Here is a 24,888-nt window from a genome sequence, read left to right on the forward strand (position 1 = left end):
TATGAAATTTTATAATCAAAGAATACAACCCCTACTGATTTCATTACCTGAAATTAACAAAATCATTTTTATGCACTGTAAAAAATATTGCCATTTTCATATTGGTTATGGTTTTGTTCAAAGGCCAAATTCTAGAAAACTGATGCAATAAATCCTTTGACTAGTTGACCTCTGTGAGCATAATTTTGGACTGCCTATAATTTTGGTAAGTTTTAATTTTTGTTGTTTTAATGAAAGTATCTGCTCCAATTCACAGCCCTGTTCTAGGTGAAATGGGAACAATTTCCCTTTAAATGGCATAAAATACAGGAAAATATTGGAGAGCACAGATTTTTGTTTCCTAGTTGTATGGAATCTTTGTCTAAGAAATCTTCAAGTTCTACATGTAGCAGTTGGGTATACATTTGAATAATGCTTGTACTTTTAGGAGACAGTTATTTCAAAGTACACAATGGCATTCAGTTCTTTATTAATTACTATGCATCTTGAAGAGTCTCTTAAATTTAGTTGTGATCAGATTTGGTATTCTTATACATTTTGTTTTTATTCCCTTCTGATTTGATATGCAAAAGTTTCTGAGTACCTTATTCTAGGGTCACTATGCACTACTCATTGTTGTATCCAAACTATGCTGAAACAAAGATGCATTCAAGTTCCAGGACCCTTTCATGATTACCTAAGAAACTGCAATAAAAAATTTAATCTATCTGAAAAATTATTAATCATCTATTTCTCAGATTGCTGTGGGAATTAAAATGATATTATGCATAAGAAACCTGCATAATGATTTGCAGTGGAGACTCAATGAAAGACAGCTCAATTCTCTACTTTTTCTCTGTTTTCTGATTTTCAGTTTCTTCATTGGTTATGAATAAAATTTTCTGAAGCATTTCAGGCAAAGTGAACCTGCATTTCTATTTATGAATTCACAAAGTCATGCCGAAGGAATTGTGATTGATGGCCCACACTGCCCTATTAGAGGTGTACAGAGAAACATCAGTAATCACAACCCACTGAAAGATGATGATTCCACCGACCCTGCAACCAAGAGGAGATCCTTGATTAACCTTCACTGTTCCGGTATTAGATGTTATGGAGATTCTCTGACTACCACACAGAGATTCACTCACAACTGTGCTCTGCAGTTTTTCTTCCCTTTATTCAATATCCAATAAAGCAGCAACAACAAAATCTTTCTGAGCAGAAACTGTTACCTGAGAAATTAGTGGAGAATTACAGAAGTATAAGATTTCTTTACCCCTAAACTTTATACCCCTAATGTGAAGAAAACAAATGGACTTCAAGTTTTAGCTACTACAGAATAATTTTTAACATTGATTTTCCAACTGAGGGGGCAAGGAAGATGGAAGAGGGAGGGGCATAAAAGCTGGAAAAACAGGTAAACATATAAACGGAAAAATTTTTTTTGGTATTGGGGTTGAACTCAAGGGTGCTTTACTACTGAGCCACATCCCCAGACCTTTTTAATTTTTTTTCTTTTGAGACAAGGTCTTGCCACCTTGCTAAGGCTGGCTTTGAACTTGCTATCCTACTGCCTTAGCCTTAGCCCTCCAAGCTCTGGAATTACAGGTGTGTACCACCAAAGCCAGTCAAACAAAAACTAATGGAAGACCTCAGAGAACAACCAGCGCTGCTGCACCTTCAGGTCTATGATCTATTGTAGGAGAGAAGCTCAACAGGTGAACTCCATATTCATCCCAGATATATTTTTCTGAGCGCATTTTCAGAACTGTGTTGCTGAGGGAAAGAGATTGACAGAGTTCATTGGCTAAGAAGACAGAGAGATTATGTCTTCGAGAATTTCCTCTAGAATTTCACAGGTCAAATCCTAGACATAAGTGCAATACAGTGAAAGAGATCCAAAATCTGTATAGCCTTTGCTCAGAGCTTCAGTTGTGTGTGTAGAATAAACAAACAAAAGACACAATAAAGACAATATCCAGAAGGTTGAAGAGCAGTGCAGAGTTTTAGGCATCCATGTTTCACTATGGAGACAGTTTGAATTAATAATTTTAAATGTGGAGGAGCCTTCATAAACACCCTGGACTTTCAGATGAGACTCCAGAGGTGCTGCATTCTGGAGTAAAGACTTCCCAAAATGAGTAAGTTTTACATTCTTGGAGCAAGAAAAAATCTGAAGAAGAGTAGCAGTAAGGAAGCTTGAAATCGGGGCCCTAGACCACGGTGTTCTGCCAGGGAGCTTTCTACCCACCCAGGAAAATTGTAATCATCTTTGGAGGGGAAAAAGCCTTTATAAAATTTTCAGGTTTATAGATATGTAATTAACACATAAAATATTATATATATTTACGGTATGCAATCTGGTGTTGATTTATGTGTACATTTTGAAATAATTATCACCATTAAGTGAATTAACATATCCATCACCTCATATAGTTATTATGTGTATGTACACAAACATTTCAGATATATTCTCTTAGTAAACTTCAAGTATGTAACAATGAATTACTAATTATGTGTACCATGTTGTATATTAGATCTCATGCATTTTTGGACCAAGATCTTCCCATTTCCTTCTTGCCCCCCAATCCCTGGCAACCACCAATCTTTTCTCTACTTCTTTAGCTTCAACATTTTGGGATTTCTTTAATATATAATAAATATATTATATATATTATATGTATAGTTTTTAGTTGTAGATGGACACAATACCTTTATTTATTTATTTATTTATTTATTTATTCATTCATTCATTTATTTATGGTACTGAGGATAGAACTCAGTGCCTCACATGTACTAAGCAAGCACTCTACCACTGAGTCACAACCATAGCCCAATATTTTGAGATTTCATATATAAGATGATGTAGTGTTTTTCCTTTCTATGCCTGGCTTATTCCACTTGAGATAATGTTCTTTAGGTTTATACATGTCAAAAATGACAAGATTTTCTTCTTTCTTAATGAGTAATTTTCCCCTGGTTGCATACATATCACATTTTCTTTATCCTCTCATTCATTCATAAGCATTTAGGTTGATTTCCTGTCTTGGCTACTATGAATAATGCAAAATGAACATGGGTGTGCATTTATTACTTCAAAAAACAGATTTCATATCCCTTGTGCATATACTAGTGTGTGAGGTTGCAGGATCATAAGATAGTTGCACTTTTAATTCTTTTTGAGAAATTTCTCTACTGTTTTCCACCATGGCTATGCTAATTTACATTCCCAACAATTGTATGTAAAACTTTTCTATGCATCCTTACTAACACTTGTTATATTTTAGCTTGTTTTAACAATAGCCATTCCTACTTGAGTAAGGTGATATCTCATTGCAGTTTAGATTTGTAGTTCCCTGAGGATCTGTAATTTCAGTACTTTTTTACAATTTTGTTTGCCGCTTGTATTTCATTACTGAAAAAAATGAGTAGTTAGGCCCTTTGCCCATTTTTAAATCAGTTTTTTTGTTCTTTATTGAGTTATTTGAACTTTTGTATATTTTGAATATTAATAAATTACCAGATGTTTGGCTTTAAGATATTTTCTCTCACCTGTGGGTTGTCTTTTTGCTCCATTTCCCCCTCCTTTTTTCTGTGCAGAGAATTTTAGTTTGATAGTATGGCATATGTCTATCTTTCTTTTGATGCCTGTGCTTTTTGGGTCATATCTAAAAAAAAAAATTATTGCACAGATCAATGGCAAAAGGTTTTTTCCCCTTGGTTTTCTTCAAGTGGTTTCTTAGGCATTTTGTTTACTTCTTTTGTCCATTTTAGGTTGATTTTTATATATAGCATGAAATAAGGATCCAATATTATTCTGAAAGTGGATATTTTATTTTCCCAACACTATTGAAGGGACTGTTCTTTCTCTATTGTGTGTTTTTGGTACCTTTGTTGATGATCAGTTGGCTGTAAATGCATGAATTTATTCCAGGGCTTTCTGCAGGTTTCCATTGGTTCGTCTATTTTTGTGTCAGTATCATGCTGTCTTCATTAAAAGAGTTTTGGAGTATATTTTGAAATATTACTATGCTATTTTTCCTCAAGATTCCTTCAGTTATTCAAAATATTTTGTGCTTTCTTATGAATTTTAGGATATTTTTCTATTCCTATGAAAATGACATTGGAATTCTGATAGTGATTACATTTAATATGTAGATTGCTTTGAAATATGAACATTTTAACAGTAATAATTCTTGCAATCTACTCACATTGAACATCTTTCCACTAACTTTGTCTTTAATTCCTTTCACCAGTGTTTCATAGTTTTTACCTACTTGATTAAGTTATTTCTAAGAATTTTTGTCATTAATGTAATGAGATTATTTTTTTCTTATTCAAATACTTCATTGTAGTACATAGAAACATTACAGAATTTTGCATGTTGATTTTTATTCTGCAACTTTACTAATTTGTTTATTTCTTCTAATGAATTTTGGTGGAGTCTTTTCTCTATATAAGAGGACATATTATTTGCAAACAGAATTGATTTTATTCCTCCTTGGTTTAGATGTTTTTATTTATTTTTCTTGCCTTATTGCTCTGACTAGAACTTTTAGTCTCCACAAAACAGAAGTGATAAAAATAAACATCCTTTATTTCATCTTGATTTGAGAGAAAAAGTTTTCAGTTTTTCACTGTTAAGAATACTATTAACTGTGGGTTTGTCATATATTGCCTTTATTGTCTTGAAGTACATTTCTTTTATGTATGAGAATTTTTATTATGAAAAGACATTGAATTTTGTGAAATGGCTTTTCTGTATTAGTTGAGATGATGTGATCTTTATCTTTCATTCTGTTAATGTAGTGTACATTTATTGATATACATATCAATAAATGAACCATCCTTGCTTCATAGAGATAAATCTCAATCATGGTAAATGATTCTTTTATTGTACTGTTCAGATCAGTTTGTAAGTTTTTTTTTTTCAGGATTTGTGCATTCATGTTCATTGGAAATGATGACCTTCATGTGGTGTCCTTGTCTGACTTTATTATGAGCTTTGTGATGAGCTTTGTGATGAGCTTTGTGACAGCCCTGTAAAATGAATTTGGAGTATTCTTTAAATGTTTGGCAGACTTAAACAGTGAAGCCATTGGGCCCTGACCTTTTCTTGGATGGAGATTATAAAATTACTGACCCAGTCTCCCTAATCATTTTTTATCTCTTCAGACTTTCTCCTTCATGATTCACTCTATAGAGGGTTGTATGCATCTAGGAATTTATTCATTGTTTCAATTATGCGATTTGTGGGCATATAATTGTTCACAGTAATTTCAAGATTCTTTGTATTTCTGTGGTATCAATTTTAATGACTCTTCTTTCATTTATATTTCTTAAATTTTTTGAGTTCTCTCTTTTTTCTTAATCCAGTTGAAAGTTTGCCAATTAAATGTTTTTAAAAACTCAACTCTCAATTTCATTAATCTTTTCTATTGTTGATTTATTCTGTTTCATCTATTTCTGATCTGATATTTATAACTTCATTTCCTCTGCTAACTTAGGGTTTTTTTAATCCTCTAGTTCCACAAGGTATAAAGTTAGATTGTTTACTTAATTAGGTCTGGTTGTTTTATAGTGTTATTCAAGTCGTAATTACATGCATTTCCCAATTCTGAAAATTTGAACTAAGCTTCTTAATTTTGAGCAGTCTTATGCAGTTTTCTTTGTATAATTCTTGCATATTTTGCATTATACTTTCTTGAAAGCATTTGATGTTTATGTTTGCACACATATTTAATTTTTTTTCTTATTGTTGCTGATACGGAGACATTTTCTTCTTGAATATTGACTTCTATGCTGCAATTTTGCTGTATTAGTAACCAATTGCAAAAGTGTATTGATTCTTCTGGATATGTTTACTTAAACATTCATGTGATCTGCAAATAGAAATAGTTTTTTCATTTATAATTTTTACACTTTTATGCAGTTTTGTAATTTCATTTTTTGTCGATTGTAGGGATTCATGCAATGGTAAGAATTAATACAACATTCCATATTTTCACCCAGTTGGCTCTGATGGATAGATCTTAAATAATTATAGTACATTATCACAATTTATGAGTTGACATTGGTACAATCCATTTACCTTATTCAGATTTTCATAGTTTTATATGCACTCCTTTGCATATGTGTGTTTTGTTTTATGAATTTGTTTTACACATGCCTATTCATGTGATCACTATCACTGTCAAGAAACTGAAGACTTGTTCCGTCACAATCATACCTTATGATACCCATTTTATTGAGCACTAACTCCCTCCTCACCACCTTCCATTCCCTGGAGGCCTAGAAAACACTTAGTTTATTCTCTATCCTTATAACTTTGTTATTTTAATGATATATGTGGATGGATCCTATAAAATGTGTCCTGAACTTTGGAATTTATTTTATGTTAACTTTGAGATTCATCTGTTATTGTATCATGCAGTTTATTCCTTTTTATTTCCTGATATGAATGTCTCTCACATATTATTTAATCATTCATCCATTGAAGGTCAAATTATTGTTTTTTAGTTTTGGGCTATTATGAAAAAAACTGCTATGAATATCCATGCACAGTTTTCTATATGCACTGTTTGCATTTCTCTTGAATAAATGTTCAACAGTACCATTACTAAGTCATAAAATGAGCACATTTAGTTTTTTAGAAACTGTACAACTGCTTTCCAGAGTACCATTTCATAGTGCCCCATCAGTACATGGGTGACCCAGTGTCTGCACATTCTTGACAGCATTGACTCTTGAACTTTACTCTACTCTGGGCTTACTAAGCTTCTTGAATCTACAGACTGGCATTTTTCACCACATTTGGGAGCTTTGCAGTTAAAATTCCTTGACTATTTTTTCAGTCCCCCTTTTTACTCCCATAAGATTCTAATGAAACCAATGTTAGCTTTCTTGTTATTGTCCCACGGTTTCCTGAAGCTATTCTTTTTTTAGCCAATTTCTTCACTTTTGTTGACATTGGGTAAATTCTATCCATCTGTCATCCAACTCACTGATTCTATCCTTTGCCGTCACCATTTTATCATTGAACTCATACAGCAGTTTTTAACTTCACTTTTATGTTTTTTTGGTTTAATAATATTTGTTGGGTTCCTTTTTATAACTTCTGTTTTTATTTGCTGATATTTTGGATTTGGTTTTAAGATGATTTGTAATTACTTGTTGTATTTTTATTATTGATGCTTTAAAAACCTCTATAGATAATTTTAGCAGATGATTTACCTTAGTGATGGCATCTGTTAATTCTCTTTTTCCATTTAAGTTTTGCTTTTCTGGTTCTTAAGGTGAATTAGTTTTTATTGTATTTTAGATATTTTGGACATTATATTATGAGACTTTGGGTGCTATTTAATCTTTCGGTAGTAGGTAGTCTCTGTGTTGAGGTGTACCCTCTGGGTGGTTGAGCATGTCTGTTCTGGTTCAGGTGGTCCCTGCCTACACCACCCTAACAAAAGTGGACTGCTGATTCACATGGACTTCTTGCAGACTCAGTTCCTCTTCTGCCTCATTGACATCTTTTAGGTGAAAACTGACTGCCTCCTTGCTACCTCCAAGTGGGACTCACTAACAGGTAATTAGAGTGCTGTCACCTTTGGCCAATGGGTAAATAGAAGATCAGCTCCCATGCATGTCAGTTGGGAGAATCTAAGTGTCCCTAACTGATCTGTGGGAGATGGATGGGGTTGGCTGGAAGATCAGCTACCTGCTCAACACAATTCTTTCAGGGAGCTGAGATATTTTGAATTTTTGTGTTGGTGTTTGGAGTAGAAAGGCTGGTACCAAAAGGTATTTTGTTGTTAGGCCACATTGTTTTTCTGGTCCTTCAGCTAGTGGAGGACAGACTTTTCTTTGACTTTCACTTTTGGGGCTGTGCCTGTTGCTGGTTTTGGGTTAGAGGCATATGCAAAACCCAACGGCATATATGGATTCAACAACGAGGCAAGAGAATGCATTTCCATGCTCTGCCTCAAATCCTAAAGTCCCTAGAGAGTTTACAGCCTTCTTCCCACCTTTCAAGTGCTTGTTTGGTGCTATCGGTCCAGGATTTTTAGTTGTAAGAAGCAGAGACTAGGAAGAATAGGGCTATTCTACCTGTATTAGATGTAAGCTTTTTTGGTAGATCATTTTCTGTTTCAGGAAATTTGCTTATATTTCTAGTTTGTAGACAATTTTTTAGAATAAGCAGATATCAAAATGCATCCTGTGGATTTTCTGCACGAAGTGAAAGAATCATACAGTTTTCTCTTTTTTTTAGGGGGATGAATGACATTGATTTTCAAATGTTAAATCAACCTTGAAGATGATATACTGGTAATAGGGTACACTTATTATATAGTACACTTTGTTGTGATGTGTTATAATTTTTACATATTGTTGGATTTGATAGTTTTATATTCCATTAATTTTTTTGCCTTTTATAATTTTTAGAGAAAACTTATTAAATTAACTCATTGGATACTTAATTCTGTATCTGGTATTTTTCTAAAATTTCTTTTCTTTAAATCTAACCTCTTTTGCATTCTTCCTAATTCTTTTTCAATATTCTCAGCTTATTTATTATAGTAAAATATGTGAATTATGATTCCAACATTGAGAGACTTAGTTGTGTTTGTTCCTTCTTTCAATTTTCATTCATGCAGATAGTAGCCTTAGTCATCTTGATTGCACAATACATGTTATATTTTAATATTTATTTGTAGGAATAATTTGAAGATTAGTATAATGCTATGTTCCTTTGGAGAAGACTTATGTTTCCTCCTGCTAAGTATCTGGGGACACTCACAATCTGAGATTACTTTAATCAATTCCCATGAATTGTAAATACTTAAAAGATATTTTTACTTGGTTTGTTTTGTTGTTTTTATGGTCTAGGTGAGATTCAGTTTAGTTCCATTTCCAGTTCATACTTTCTCTAGGGAGCAGTCCTTTGGGGCCAAAGTGTTGGGTTTACCAGAACATCCCTGTTTTTTGAACCCTCAACATCAATGTTTTTTCCCTGTCTCAGGATGTAATTATAAGTTTTTGACAGATCCTCAGCATGTCAAACACCACCAGCAAAATAAAGCCACCCCTGTGCTGGTTAAATTCTGAATTTCTATCTGCCCTTGGATATGGACCCAGTAAAATATTCATCTTATGTGTATTCAAATACATCTCCATGTCTTCATCTACCTATCTACCTATCTATGTCTCACATATTCATCCTTGTCATCCTTGGTGGAAAGAATGACCCAAATTATTTAATTTACTGTTACTAAAACAGAAAACATGATTTTCACACTGAGGTTCAAGTGGTTAATGATTCTTTGAGTAATAGGATCAAAGTATCTATTTTTTCTGTTTGTTTTCATTTTCAAAAATGAACAAGTATCATATGTAGAGTAAGGAAAATTATTTTAAAATATAAATTTTAAAATATCAGTGTGAAAAAGATCATATTTTAGAGTAGGTCGCATGAAAATGTGTGGAAGAAAATATGACAAGCAAGCCACAGAACCCACAAAAATCACAGATAATATAAAAAATAAGGCCAAGCCCACCTGCTCCCTTGTACACTGCATTATCCTGGGAACACTTGAGTTAACAAAAGCAATGTATTCTCAATGTATCATTACTGGACTATGTTAGAAAGATGTTGACTTTTCAGTTTCAGTGAAGAAGAGTTGGAGAAATGGATGCTTAACTGAGACAAAATATTATTTAGAAGAGATAGAACTATTTGAATATATTTGAAATTTAATGCATGTAGCTTTATAGGCAAAAAATAGGAAGTTAAATAAAAACAGGAAGTGACTTTTACCAAACAATCTGAAAGTAGGATGATAAACTTCACAAAACAGCATTAAATGCTATGGAAAGTGCTAAACCAAAGGGAGGATGACCACTTCATGGGTTTCCCTTAAGTGAGGGTATCCATTTCAAATCTAGAATACTCACACAGTTCCATATTCTTAAAGTTTTTCCTATATGAAGTATGTGGTATATGCTGTGGGAGAGATAGTTTAGGATCAAGTAAACTAGGTAACCTAAACACTAAATTATAAAAGCCCATGCATAACTCCTGACAGGGGTATGGCAGGACATAGAGGCCAAAAGAAATCTCTGTAAAAGGGACTTTGTCGTTTTCCAGATCTAGAAGATCAAATAGAAGAAAGTGATAAAAATGCTGTTTGAATGTTTGCATTAATGCTGGATGAAATGCAGAATTATGTGGGATGATAAATGTGAAAACTCCATTATAAATATTACAAGATTTTTAAATATATCTGGTTACATAAGTTTTTGTATAAAATTTTATGTTCTGATTTCTAAAACTACTTTTCCTGAGAAGCACTCATTTGTTCTATAAAATTTTCTACCTTTATAATCTGTCCTGCTGAAAAATTGTAGCAACCCATGTGTGAATAATAGAAATTTTTCATTATTTCTACTTAATTCAACTTTTAACTTTCCCAATTTAAGGGAAGTTCAGGCTCATTATCCACCCTGGAAAGGTAGATTATTGCTGATATAGTAGTACTACGTTAGTATAAAATACACAAAATTGGTATAATACTTTCTATATCTGGTAGAGTAGCTGCTCTTTTTCAGTGTCCTTCCACTATTTGCAAGACACTGTAGAAGAAATTTGAGCTACACCAGGAAACAAAGTTCACAACATACATGGTTTTCTTTATGTATTGGTGGTAGGCAGAAAAAATGGCCATCCAAAGATGTCACATATTAATCTCAAGAACCTGTAAATGTGTGACTTCACATGGCAAAAGGAACTGTACACATTCAATGATTAAATTAAGGACTTGGTTAGCGGAAGAATAACCTGGCCCAGTCAAATTCCATGAGTCCATAAAAGCAGAGAATCTTTTCTCTCTGTAGTCAGGTATATAGCTCAGAAGAATGGTTCTGAAATGAAGGAAGGGCCATGATCCAAGGAGGAAGCCAAAAGCTCTCCTCCAGGGGGAATGTAGTCCTTCTGACTCCTTGACTTTAGCCTGTGAGACCTGTGTCACACTTCTCACCTACAAAACTGCAAAATAACAAGCTTGTGCTATTTCAAGCCCCTAAGTTTATTGCCATGGCAAGCACAGAAAACTAATACAGTTGTGTCTCACATGTTTACTGAAGTATGGATTTTCTACTCATCAGTTTGGAATATAGGCATGAATAATCAGAATCCAATTACCACTGGCTTCTATTTTTTTTTTTTTTTTTTTTACGTAATAAGGAATCCAGAGTTAAGCAGGCAGTGTAGGACGGTGCTGCTGCTCCAGGTGTCATTCAGATCCAGATTCATCTCTGCTTCCTGCTCTGCCACCCTCAGCAGGTATTTTTCATTCTTATTGCTGCAAGATGGTGGTTGCTGCTCAAGGCTTCTCACTCTGTCCCCAGAATGGAAGAAGAAGAGAGATAACTGAGCAGAAGGCAATGTAGCAGGTTTACGAAGCTTGTCCAGCCCCTTCACGCTCTTCAGGGTTTATGACATTACCCAGACATCTTTGTATGTCCACTCTACTTTGAGGTATCTTGGAACTTGATATTCTTGGCCTTGTACATTATAACCTGGAACAAATGTAGTAAAGAGCAAGAGGGGTGGGTTGGAACTCACCAAGACATCTGCATATATAAACATTTTGGGAAGTGTACGGTCTGTGGTTGGAGATGAAAGTACAATTGTATACTGTGTAGGTAGGTGGGAAGACGCTGTGTAAAGGATTAGAGTTCAGGGTCCATCATTTTGAGTATTGAATGACAGGGAGAAAAAAAAAAAAAGTAGAGAAGAGCTCCTTGGTGAAAGACCCATGATTAAGAAGGAATTTCTCCATTAGCATATTGCTCTCATCAAGCTTACCTTTATTTAGTTTTTTCATTACTCTTCCTGGACTTTCATTAATAGAAATACTTCAAGACTTAAGTTTATGACATCTCACTCTTCTTTCCTGGAAATACTCTATGAAATTCCCATTGACAATTTCAAGTACCTATAGGTTAATATTTAGTATATGGCTAAGATTTCATTTGGCTACAGATAATCTAAATTTCCTAGGCATGTTTTTAAAGCCCTCTTTCAAGCAAAAGGAAATTCCATTCACATTTTCTCCCAATTTTCTCTATTATAAGTCAGCAAACCTGACTTGCAGACTAACTCCTCCTTGCCATTTGGTTTTGTAAATGGAGTTTTATTGGCACACTAATTACATATTTCCTATGTTTGTTTTTGTGCTACGATGGCAATTTGAGTGCCTGAAGCAGAGATACGTCCCCCAATAAAGCTGGAAATATATACTGTCTGGCGCAATTGGCAGAAAGAATGTGCCAAACCTTGCCATAAATTAGATATTACATTTTTTAAAAAAAGATATTGGTTTGAAGTGAGTAGAGATGGATCATCAATAGAGATTTAATTAATTCAATCACCATAAAGTGCTTTTTCTTTGGGGAATTTATCCCCCATTCTCTTGTAAAATTGAGTCAGGAGAATTTTAGCATTTAAATTTTGTGAAAACACCTTGCTACTTTGATTTCTACCTCTTATCAAGCATTAACAGATCAGCAGACGAATACTCAGAATTATATTCAACTTCAACATCAACTAGGAAAAAGAAGAAAAAAATCTGAGACAAAAAGAGTAGGTTATTATCAGGTGATTCCACTTAATAGAAACACAAAATCCAGGCAAGTACTTTGGCCCAATTCTGGAATTGTTATAGCTCCAGACCTAAAAGAAAAATCTTAAATTTAATCTCCAAATTAGATTGAAGCCATTTTACAAGATGGCATGATGCAGTACATGCTATTCAAGGGGAGTAGAAGAATTTAGAGGAGAAAAGGAGAGGAGAAGGTCTCAGATGCAATCAGGCTAAGTCCTGAATATTGAATGGAGTTTTACCAGGGAGACAACACAAGGAAAGTCTTCTAGGTGTGGAGAGGAGAATAGTGAACGAATACTGCCTTACACTGTCTTAGCCTGTTCAGCTCTGAAGCAAAACACCATAAAGTGGGTAGTTTATAAACAACAGAAATTTCTTTCTCACAGTTTTGAAGTCTAGGATTTCCAAGATCAAGGCTGTAGTGTATTTGGTGCCTGGTGAAGGCTGCTTTCTGATTTGTACATGGTGCCTTCTGGACTTGTCTTCACAGAGGGAGAGGAGTCACTTTTCTTGTTAACAAGGGCATGGTTCCATTCACAGGGCTCCACTGCCATAACTGATTCACCTCTGAAAGGCCTTACCTCCCATTACCATCATGTTCATGTGAGAATTTCAACATATGGATTTTGAGAGAGACACGAATATTTGGGCCATAGCAGGCACTTAACTGCCATAGCAAAGTATCACAGACTGAATGACCTAAATGATGAGAATTTATTTTCATGCAGTTCAGAAGTCTAGAAGTCCACAAAGTGCTGACAGGGTAGATTTTTCTTAAGGCCAAGTTTCGTGGCTCATAGAGAGACATCTTCTCCCTATGTCTTCACATGATCTTGTTTCTGTATATGTCTGCATCCTGATTTCCTCTCCTAATTAGAACTCACCTTTAATGGCCTTATTTTAACTTAATACTTCTTTAAACACCCTATCTCCAAATACATCACATTCAGAAGTACTGGGGTTGGACTTCAACATCTGAATTTTGGGGTGGCAAAATTCATTCAAATTACATGTACTCAGAGACAAAGAAGTCTTTTGATCCCACTATAGGTAAGGTGTGCACTGGGAGGAATGTTGAGAAGGTAGGTGACCCTGAAGGTAGTGACTCAGATTTGAATAGTGTCATGCTAAAAAGTTTGTACTTATTTTGCAGACAGTAAAGAATTGAGGACTGAAGAGACTTCTGAACTGTGTGAAAAGAGAAGTATCATGATCAGATTTGGATTTTACAAAAATAAGTCTATGTAGTAGTAGAGAAAGTTGTAAACAGGTTAGAAGCAGGAAACTCAGAAGATTAGTTTTTTGCCATATTCCACACCACTGAATGGGAGATCTGAACAAAGGCAGGGAGACATTTTACAGAAGAATGTGGTGCAGAAGTTTCTGGGATGATTAACTCTCCTGACTCTGAAAATGGGGTACAGAAAGGAAGTGGAAGAAGAATGGGCTGCTGGGTTGGCAGTGACAGAATGTTATCAGGTTGGTAATTTATTTTCGGATGGAGACTTGGGGCATTCAGCAAGACTCTGGAAAAATACCACAGTGCCAGTTAGACACACATCTGTCTAAGATGTGAGTCATGAATTCTCATTGGAGCTAACTGAAGTCTCAGTGTGGAAGTTGCCATACAACAATAAACTATGAAGTCTACTTTGTGTTTGGCCTCTGCATCCCTTCAGAAATCTCTAGATTGAGCCTGCCTCATTGCTGTTTTCCATACGTTCCCTTCTGCTGGGAACCTGCTTAGCCCCCTCAGAACTTGGTGTCATGCAAATCTAATAATTTTATTTAGTCTTTCCCAATTCATGAGATCATAAAAACCTCTGATTAGCTGTCGCCAGCACAGGTAAATCTCTCCTCATCTCCTGATTAGGAAAAAGCAAAACATTCAAATTGGTCTCCCTGCTTTGTACTCCTTCTGTGATCCTTCAACACACAGCTTGCCATATATATTCCCTAAACTGTAGTTTGTTTCCCTGCTGCACCTGGATTCCTTAGCTTGATGTGGAAGAATCCCATAGTCTAGGCCAAATGTATTCCTATGACTCTCCCTTGTTTCCTCTTTACTAAACTTCCTCTCAGTTGTCTGTGCTCAGAGCACCCATGGTCAGTTCAGTTCTCTGTTCTTGTGTGCTCACTACCCAACTTATATTTATCCACATCTTTTCCTTGCCTCTTGAAACATTAATGCTCAAGATATACCTTCTCAATAAGGTATACTGGTTCTTTTTGAATTATCTACCACATTTACCTGAGTTGAATATTATTTTCTGATTCATATAGTGTAAATAACCTGCTTGGACTGCCATAAAAAAATAGAAGAGAGTAACTTGTCAGTAGAAGTTTATTTCTCATACATCTGGAGACTAGGAAGTCCAAAATGAAGATGCTGGTCATTTCAGCTCCTAGTGGTATATAAGCAGCCATCTTCTCTCTGTGTGCTCATATGGCCTTTCCTTGGTGCCTGTGCAGACAGCACCTCTTCTTAGAAAGCCACCAAGTCTATTGAATTAGGGGCCTGCATTTATGATCTTATTTTACCTCAATTATCTCTTAGAAGTCCTGTTAACAAGTACAGTCACCTTTGAAGTTACGACTTCAGTGTTGTGAATTTTTTAAGGCACAATTTCGTCCATAATAGACATGTTCAGCCCTCTGTCTCCATGGGTTCCATATCTGTAGATTCAACCAACCAAACACATATTTCCAAACAAATCTTGGGAAGAAATGCATCTGTACTGAACACGTACAAATATTTTTTCTTTCCATTATTCCCTGGACAATATAGTCTAACAACTGTTAATGTATATTCAAATTATATTAGGTATGGTGAGGAATCTAGAGATGAATTAAAATATGTGGGAGGATGTGTATATATCAGGCAAATACTAGGCCATTTTACACCAGGGACTTAACTGTCTGCAGATACCTGCTATCTGTGGGGATTTTGGAGCCAACCTCTCCTGAACACTGAGGGATGACTACTCACTTAATTTAGTTATGGTTTTACACATTTTATTCCCTCAGCTAGATTTCAATTCCACTAAAGCACAGCTCTGCTTTATCCTTGTTTCCTCTGTCTTTATTCAGTATTTCTTACCTAGTTGATGGGCATCTAGTCACAAATACACATTTGATAAAGAATGGCCCTGGGTCACTTCTCTTTGCATATTTGATATCACAATGTCCCTTTCCACTGTGTTGGCTCTCATTTTCCTACAGTGTTCCAGGTTTAGGTTTTTAGATACTCATTATTCAGCTTGATAAATGGCTAACACTAAGAATTAAGGATTACATACCATCTAACCCCGAATTTTCTCAAGGATGGACACAGGTCTTCATGCACTCTTCTCTCTCTCTCCTTCATTGACCAGTGATGAATAAGTCCCAGCTATTGTTCCCATCAGTCCCCACTCCCCTTGTTAGTTTTCACTTTTTTAAAGGTATGAGAAAGAAATGAGGGAGAAGAATGAGTCATCTTTTCCCCATCTATAAGCAGGTCTTAATTTTATTTTAAAAGTGTAAAAATTATTCTAGGCTAAGATTGAATTTTCATTTAATGCATTAATATATGCTTTTTAGATTATTGATATCCTACAGTCAATTCAATCAGTCTATGGGTAGACTTTAATCCATGAATAATTGATCCAAATAAAGTCTATGGGTAGGCTTTAATTCATGAATTATTGACAGTCCGTGGTCTCTGGAAAAAGCCTCCATGGGCTTTTAACATGTGGTTCAACAGTGATGAGCTACGCCAAAGAAATTTAGAGTCAGACAACGTAGAAGCAATGTAGAAGTTTATTTTCTTCATAATTATTGGAAGGAATGAGTCTGAATGAGTGACTGTCTGAACTTACACACTATTTTAAAGAAACACACTTTGATTTATTTCTTTTATCATCAAAGCAAGTTTCTAACTTGAGCAATGAACAAAATAAAATAATAGTTAAATAAAAACATAAAAAAATAGAGTAACCTCTTCTGTTTGACTTTTGTAAAGAAAGTACTGAAAAATGTTTTGGATTCTGAAATAATAAGAAAATTTTAGGATTTTTCTGTAACTTCTTTTGGAATATAGTCCCCTATGTTTTTAGTGCATCAGGCTAAGGAATGAACCAAAGTGGTGATAGGGGTCTTAGGAAGGCTGATGTTATAAAATTGAAACTTTGCTTCTTATTTTCATGCCCCCTAAAAGTGACCCTTCCTTCTTGCACTGCCCACTTTAACAAAGTCACCCTTCAATTTACTATACCAATATCCTTCTGATTTCAGTGTTTCATGCCCTGTCACACATATGTGAACAAATTTCTCCTATTTAATCAGAACAGCAATTTTAAAAAGTTTGACCAATGCATAGTCAAGCCACATTTGAGTACATACATTACACAGAAATTCCTTGTTTAATGATTTTTTTACTGTCTCATGCTGCTGTGTTATAGCTTGTACATGGAAATAGAGGAACAGTAAGTACATCAGTAAAACAGTATGGGTTAAAAGCATATGAATCAGTAGGCAGATCTGGCTTGAGGCTTTCTAAGCCACAGTCTGATCCATTTGGCCTTGTACAAGCTGCTTTTAACTTTTTAGAAAATGGTATCTCAGTCTGTAAAATATAATAAGGAAGTCCTCAGCTGCTGTATTTGTTGTGATAATTAAATTTGATAATATAGGTACAGTGCTGGCACATATTAAATGTTTAATAAAAAACAATCTTTTTTTTTTAATGTAGATTGGAACCAAGTACCTCCTTTTCAAGTTGTTGATGCAAACCCCTTTTCTGTGATATTCCTTTTAAAATAAGTAGTATTTACATGAATATTAACATAAGCAAAAATATCAAGTTATTATTACCAGGGGGACATTCTAACACTTTATTGATTAAGTCAATATCACTCATTATTTTTATTTCAAGTTTTATTGTTAGCTCATGTTTTTGTTTGAGACAACTGAAGAAGAACCTAAATCAGTAGGCACCATCTATGATAACATCTTGTACTGTTTTGCCACATTTTGGAGTGGTAAGCCCCTTCTGAGACTTACATCCAGTCTGCTTTCATACTATAATACATTCCGAATTAATGCAGTTCAAGCAAAGATTTTTATCTTTTTTTATTTCATTGGCTATTATCGCCACCACCCATTTGGAATGTCAGTTCTGCTTAGTAGCATGACTCCTTAATAACAACAACAACAAAAAAATTGCTTTTACTTAGGAAGTCTCTTTATTTCCATTTCCATTTTCCAGAAATTTCACTAGGCTAGAAAAAGTTTAAAAGATTCTCACTCATCAGATGCATCCATTGTAGTATAAACCAAATTAATCCCAAGAATATACCTCCCTCTAATAACTGAGACTGCTAGAGAACAATCTATTCTCGAACACCCTTATGCCTCCAGCCAGCATAGATTCCAGACTCAGACAGTCACTGCGCTTTTGATACTAGTGGAAGTAGTGAGCTGGTTAAAGGGTCAGGAGGAACTTTTTCAGGATGGCAGTCAAGTAAGAGATTCAAATGCATAAAGGGATCTAGTATTATCTGGGGTCAAGAAGTTCATTACTATAAAGGGTCTTCCTGTATGCCCTGTATCCTTGACACTATTTGAAGAACCTCCTGCTGTAATTATTACAGTAATTAAAACGTTTCTAGAAAAGAAGCTTTTTAGCAGACTCCAGATGAAAGTCTATATTACTGCATTTCTAAGTTCCAACCAAAGGCTGGATACAAGATCTGGCAGGTTTCTCATGGAAAAACAAATGGTAAAGATAACCCCTGAGAAATGAATCCTGACTCTCCGCACCAGAGTTCTCCATGTGTGCCCTGCCCCACACTTGTGCTACATGCTGACATCTGCCTCTGTGCCAGCAATGTGCAGGTCCTTCTGAATTAGAAAACATGGGAATACTGTACATCCACCAAATTACTTCAACATTGCTCACCAGAGCCAAGTATTTTTAAATAACAAGATGCCTCATGTGATGAGCCTATATCACAGGGCATGTTTTAAACATAACTTCTCTGTTCCCTGATTTAAATGATTTCAGAATCTCAACTTCAATTCGATTTAATAAACACTCAAAAAGGAATGTCAGGAGCTTGGATCGGTGCTGAAGACTGTGAAGGACAGAGAGTGAAGATGAATGCCCTTGATTCCCCTTCTAGGAACTAGGAGCATCATGAGAGATACAGAAAGGCAGAATTCCATGAAACTATATAAAAACAACTTTTGAATTGTCAACGAACTCCTGTTTCAGATTAATAAACTTGTAACAGTGATTAGTCTCCTAATTGAGCTATTGACTTAAGATGTATTCTAGATCCTTGGTCCCATAGTTTGTTTTACATTTAATGTTCACTCACTAAAAGTGGTTGCAAAACCAAATTTCTCTTTTCTTTTCTCATACTACTTCAGTTTAACCGTAAACTATGGCACACAGAGATACTTCCTGTCTAGTAAAGTCAACTATAAACTCTTTCTTGGGTCATCAGACTCCCGGAATGACCTTTCCATCTACTTGTTAGGTGACATGCTGGCCTGAACCTCATGATGCGATCAGGTATCTAACTGTCTTCTAAAAGTGAATTTGATTTACAATTAGGCATTTGTTAGGATATAATATGATAGCTAAAATGTCAGCAAAGAGAAAGGTCTTGATGAATCAGAAATGTTGCTAAAGTTATAAACTTCACAAGAATCATAATGTGTTGCTTGTTTGAATAAATGGGAGGCAGAAAGGAGATGCTCAAGGACATTCGTTAAAGTTCATCTCATGAATCAAATGAGTACAACCTAAAAAACTGCTTTCACCATTTATATTTTAAAATTGAAAATTGACCACTGAGAATTGAGATGATTATATTTCTAATAGTTTCTGTGGAAATTCATGTGGAAAATAAGAACTTGCAAAACTGATGGTAAATCATCAGGTGAGTGTAGATGGTTTCAGCTTGGGGAGAGGTCAACATCATATAGGATCCTTTTTCTGTCCCTTTCTCCACTGGTGCCCTTGCCACATCCACCCCAGGGGTTAACTGAATCATCTTTCTGCCAAACCTTTCTCAGAATTAAATAAACATTTATAATGAAGCAAATAAATATGAAATTATTTTGCAAGGGATTATGGGGTAACCATTTCCAGAAACACTTTGGAGATTTCTTAAAAATAAAAATCATTCAGGACACATGATAGGCCTATTTTAATGATGAAATGATGAACATTTCACTTGAGTTTTTGGACGATTTATATTCCTTGTGCTCCCAGATGTCCCAATAGATGTCCTCAACCTCCAACCATGCAGTTAGAATCTCTGGAGTTGAGACAGCCTAGGGGAGAAGCCCAATATCTCATATACATGGTACAGGTATGCTATGTAGTTGCTATATAACTTAGTCTCCTCTTTTGTGTAAAAAGTAGATAATCATTACATTACCAAATAATGACTGAGAATGATTTTTAAGTGATTATATGTGAAGCCCTTCCTGTGCTGCTCTTCACAGAAAACATATGATCAATGTACCAATGCATATATAATATCTAAAACTGAATTACCTCCCTTTACAATCAACTCTTTTTTGTGATCTTCTCATTTTGATGAATTAAGATCAATATCCTTCTAAGTGCTAAAGCTCAAAATTTTAAACATCATGGACTCATGAATTTGCAGTGAGACAGCCTGATCAGTTACTGAATTCTGGCATTTCCTCCCTCCATAATGTCTCCTAAATATCTCTCATGTATTCTCACAATTGCACATTATTTCTCATCTAGCTTATGTGAGGATGTTCTGGTAAGGGTTCTTTTTTTCTCATCTAATCCTTCCTACATAGAACAACCAGATTAGTTTCCCTACTATTTTATTTTGACAGTACGAGTACTCATAATAATAAACCAAGTGTTATTATTATCTGTTGATTGATTTAACAAACTGATTGATCAAGTGTTACACTCAGGCAGTGCTCTAGTCACTGGGGATATAGTTACACATAATGTCAGTAATTCCCTGTCTTCCAGATTAAATTCTGGTAAACCTGATAGTTATACCAAAACAAACAAACAAACAAACAAGACCCCACAACAAACTCATACCCTAATACAGTCCTATAAAGTAGGACACTTAGTGTGAATTCTTATTATGACTACTAATTAGTTTTTCTATATGCCTAAATATTGCCAACACAATTGTAGATATTTTATAGGTATTACCTGCAAACTTTACATAATCCTTCAAACTAGGCATGATTTTCATCTTAGAAATGAGATGAATGAGGTTCAGAGAGAGCAAGGAACTTTTTTATGCTCATGAAATTAATGGGGATCAGTGAACAGTGAGTGTTGAGACTATGCTCTTCCACATCAGGTGCATCATGTGACTCTAAGTATAATAACGTAAGCCAGGTAATTTTTATTATGACAGGCGACCTCTCTTCCATGGCTTAATAAATGGTAAAGAGCTTGATAAATAATAAATAAAACACCATCAGCCCCCAATCAATCATTTTTTCTAACATTATTGCCTACTGCAGTTCTCTAACCCTGCCTTCAGGGCACAGTGGCTGCTCATTCCTCCACAAACCACATTGCACTTGACTTCCCCTGTACAGTATCCTGTATTCCTGGAGTTCCCCAGACCTGGAATTCTCCCTCTATTGTCTCTCTGTCTGTCTTTGTCTCATACTATCCAGGATCCAGGAAGCATTCTGACCCTCTGCATACTAATTTAACTGTCTCTATGTAGACCTTATTGATTTTTTTGGTAACCTCATCTGATACTAATTTAAAAAATTATTATACAACTTCCGTAAATCTGTGATTTTCTTCAATTGACAGGTTGCATTCTTTGATCTTTGTGTCTCTTTGTATAATGCACTGCATATTTTACAAGTTCACATTATTGAATAGAAATTTGAGGGAGAGAACATAGTGTGCCTTAATTGTGTAGGGAAGGAACTGTTAACCACCCCACATTTGGATGGGCTTTTGGTGAAAGATTTAAAGTCTATAACGGATTAGTAATAATTATAGCTGAATTACAGTAAGTAAGTACACAGAGACATATGAGTTTGATTTGCTTGGAAGAAAAGTGATAAAAAAATACTATGTGATTTTGTGAGTTGTTAAAATGACATGCCAAATAGTGGCTTGAATCCAACTATTTCTCATTTCAACGGTTTCTCATTCAGAGTCTTATTATCATGGAACTTTCAATGACTCCCTTAACAAGGACTACCAGTTTTTAGGATTTATCTTTGGATGCTCCCTCGGGATAATTCCAAAGGAAATATTTAAATTGACAATAAAAAACACTTGGCTTTTCAAAACTTTCACCTACAGATTGGTTGATTCTAAAATAGTGGGGAGTTTTAAAGACCAGTCATTCCTGATGCCAAGAGACAGGCTGGTCTTAGGTCAAAAACATCAGCTTTATATAAAACATCAGAGGGAAGCCCAGATGTATTATCTAGAGGGCTTTCACCTCCTCCTCCAGCTCTGGTGCCTGTCACGGCACCATCAATCCATTGCTAGCTTTTCACTTAGCTGAGAACTTCTTAGGGCGACAAGAGGATGATTCATAATATATAGTAAGGCTTCCAGGAAGCTTTTTTACTTTAAGCTTCAGGGTAAGTGAATCAGCCTTTTGCTTTCTCACAGGAACTGCTTATCTTCAATCTTTCAATTAAAGGTCAAAAAAATGAAAGAAGACACTCTGGTTGTCTATTACAGTGTTTTGTTCCCATTGTCAGAGACTTTGTTCTTTACATAGTTGTCTCTTAACCTGTTCAAGATTCATGCTCTCCACCCACCCTGTTTCTGATTAAAAATGTGAGGAATTTTTTGAAGAGGTCTGGAAATCTTTGTGCATTACAAAATAAAAAAAAGAAAGAAAGAAAGAAAGAAAGTAACTATTGCTTTCAAAAAGGCAAAATAGAAGTGCCTCCTACAGCTAGAATCGTGTTTAAAGCCTTCACCAAAGGCAAAAAATTATGTCAAACTAAAATAGCTTTTAGGAAGTTAAATCATGCTTCTTAATGTTTTACTCTGTTTTCATAATAAAATGAAGAAGAGATCTAAGAAAATTTGTGCAATAACAAAAACAGTCAGCAAGTATTAAGTGCTTACAGTGTACTGGGCTTGGCATGAATTAATGCATTTAATCCTCAAAGAAACCTGAAGAGATAGCTCTATTAATACCACTGCAACACAGTAAAATACCCACGATGGGAGAGTTAGCAAGGGATAGAGTCTGGACTTTATTCTGTGAGGTCAAATTTTAGAGGTCTTTATCACCCAGTAGTGCCATTCCACAATGCGGGAAATGGGTAGGAAAACCCAGATTCCTAGTATTAAGAAGAGGTTTGGAGGCCGAAATATTTTAGTGGATCCTCGGCTCTTCCTGGGCTTTATATCTGTTGATGTAAGATACTTCTATTAACACATTAAACATAGTCCTTCAGAAAACCTTCAGGAACAATCAACAATACATCATTTAGTGAAAAATCAACTTATAGTTATTGACTATCCCATCACCTATAGTGGACCTTTTGCAAATACTGTTAGAAGAATGTATGAAACTCCTTTTTAATTAATTTCTATTATGCCCCATCATGTGTGAGTCACTGTGCTTGGTGCTTCCACACTTTACTTCACTGAAACTATAAAATGATCGTTATTTTATTTAAACTAAAAATGCACTCTGTTTTAAAGCTGAGGTCACTGAAATCTAAGAGATTGATAATTTACCCTAGGCCAATAGATTGATAAGGATAGAACTAACATCTGGAATTTTGATAATCTCCAAATCACAAAAGTTCACCAGTCATGTTGTCACATAAAGCATCTTAAAAAACAAAACAAACAAAAATTAACTAGCTGGTGTTGAAATATAATGTACTCATGACTGGTAGAGTGGAGGCAGTTTTTCAATGATAAAGCACAAATTCTAGCAAAGATTTATTAATGAATTATATTAATACACTTATGTTGGGAGGATTTAGAACCACTGATGTATCATAGCCTTAACATATGAATATTTTATATATCTATTTCTAAAAACATTTAACTTCCCAGAATCTTTAGCCCTAATTCCTTATCAAATGCAAGTCTTTAGGATGTTTTTGTGTACTATAATTCTTCCTACCACCCCAATTTCATTTTGCATATATTTAAAACTTATTTTACATGCCTTCTGTAAATCTTAAGGAATTCCAGAATTCCCAGTGAAAGTTAAAGATATGTTAAAAAAGTAAAAACTCTAGAACTTGGAGGGAAAAAATAGTGGGATATGAACTTTACAGTTTTTCAGGTAAGTTATGTCACATATTACCAGGAATTCAACTAAACGAAATGGGCCAAATTCTCCCAGCAGAATTCCCTCATGTGTGATTGGGTTCAGAAGAGATAAACATGGTCTTCTCAGCAAGCTCTATTGATGAATCTCACTGACATCATTATGGCTGTTACATTAATATTGCAGGGTACTCTAATCAAACTCTTCTCCACCTGATATTTCATCTATAAGCAACCATAAGATAGGAATTGGTTTACATGATGAATTGTAAAGAAAAAAAATTCATGATGCAAAGTAGCAGAATCAAACTCATGAACTCAACCATCTTCAGAAGTAACCCAACTGTCAGTTCATATCTATCTGTGTAGAAAGACACTTGTCTAAATAAAGTTATAATCTAACCAATAGTTCTGTGGCCAAAATATCAAGAGAATGGTGGCAATTTGGCAAAGGGAAACCAATGAACTTTAATTTAATATCTAAAACGATTCAGATGTTGGAACTGGCAACTTTACTTGGCACATCTACTCCTCCAGAGGAGATATGTATATCAGGTCACCAGAGTTTGATGTCACTATCCATAAAGTTTTTCTAGATATTCTGATTTTACAATACTGAGCAAGTACTAAGGTTTGCACAAATCTAGGGAGAATCATTACGGTAGAAGTAATGAAAATGGGGTCTTCTGTAATTATCCAAATCATTATTCTTCCATTGGTTTATTTTTATACTGAATGAAGAACTCAATTAGGAAGAAAGAGAAAGATTATGAAAGTGGGATTTGGGCTGATGCTGAAGTTAAGCCTTTTCTATATCATAGGAGGAGCCTCTTATTGTGATTTCATGTATATTTCCCTAATGACTAAATATACTGAACATCTTTTCATGTGTGTAAGGACCACTTGTACTCATTCTTTGAAAAAACATTTCAAATCCTTGGTCAGTTTCTAAAATTGGCA

Source organism: Sciurus carolinensis, chromosome 2 (genome assembly GCF_902686445.1).
Source record: "Sciurus carolinensis chromosome 2, mSciCar1.2, whole genome shotgun sequence".
In the NCBI taxonomy this organism is placed as follows: Eukaryota; Metazoa; Chordata; class Mammalia; order Rodentia; family Sciuridae; genus Sciurus; species Sciurus carolinensis.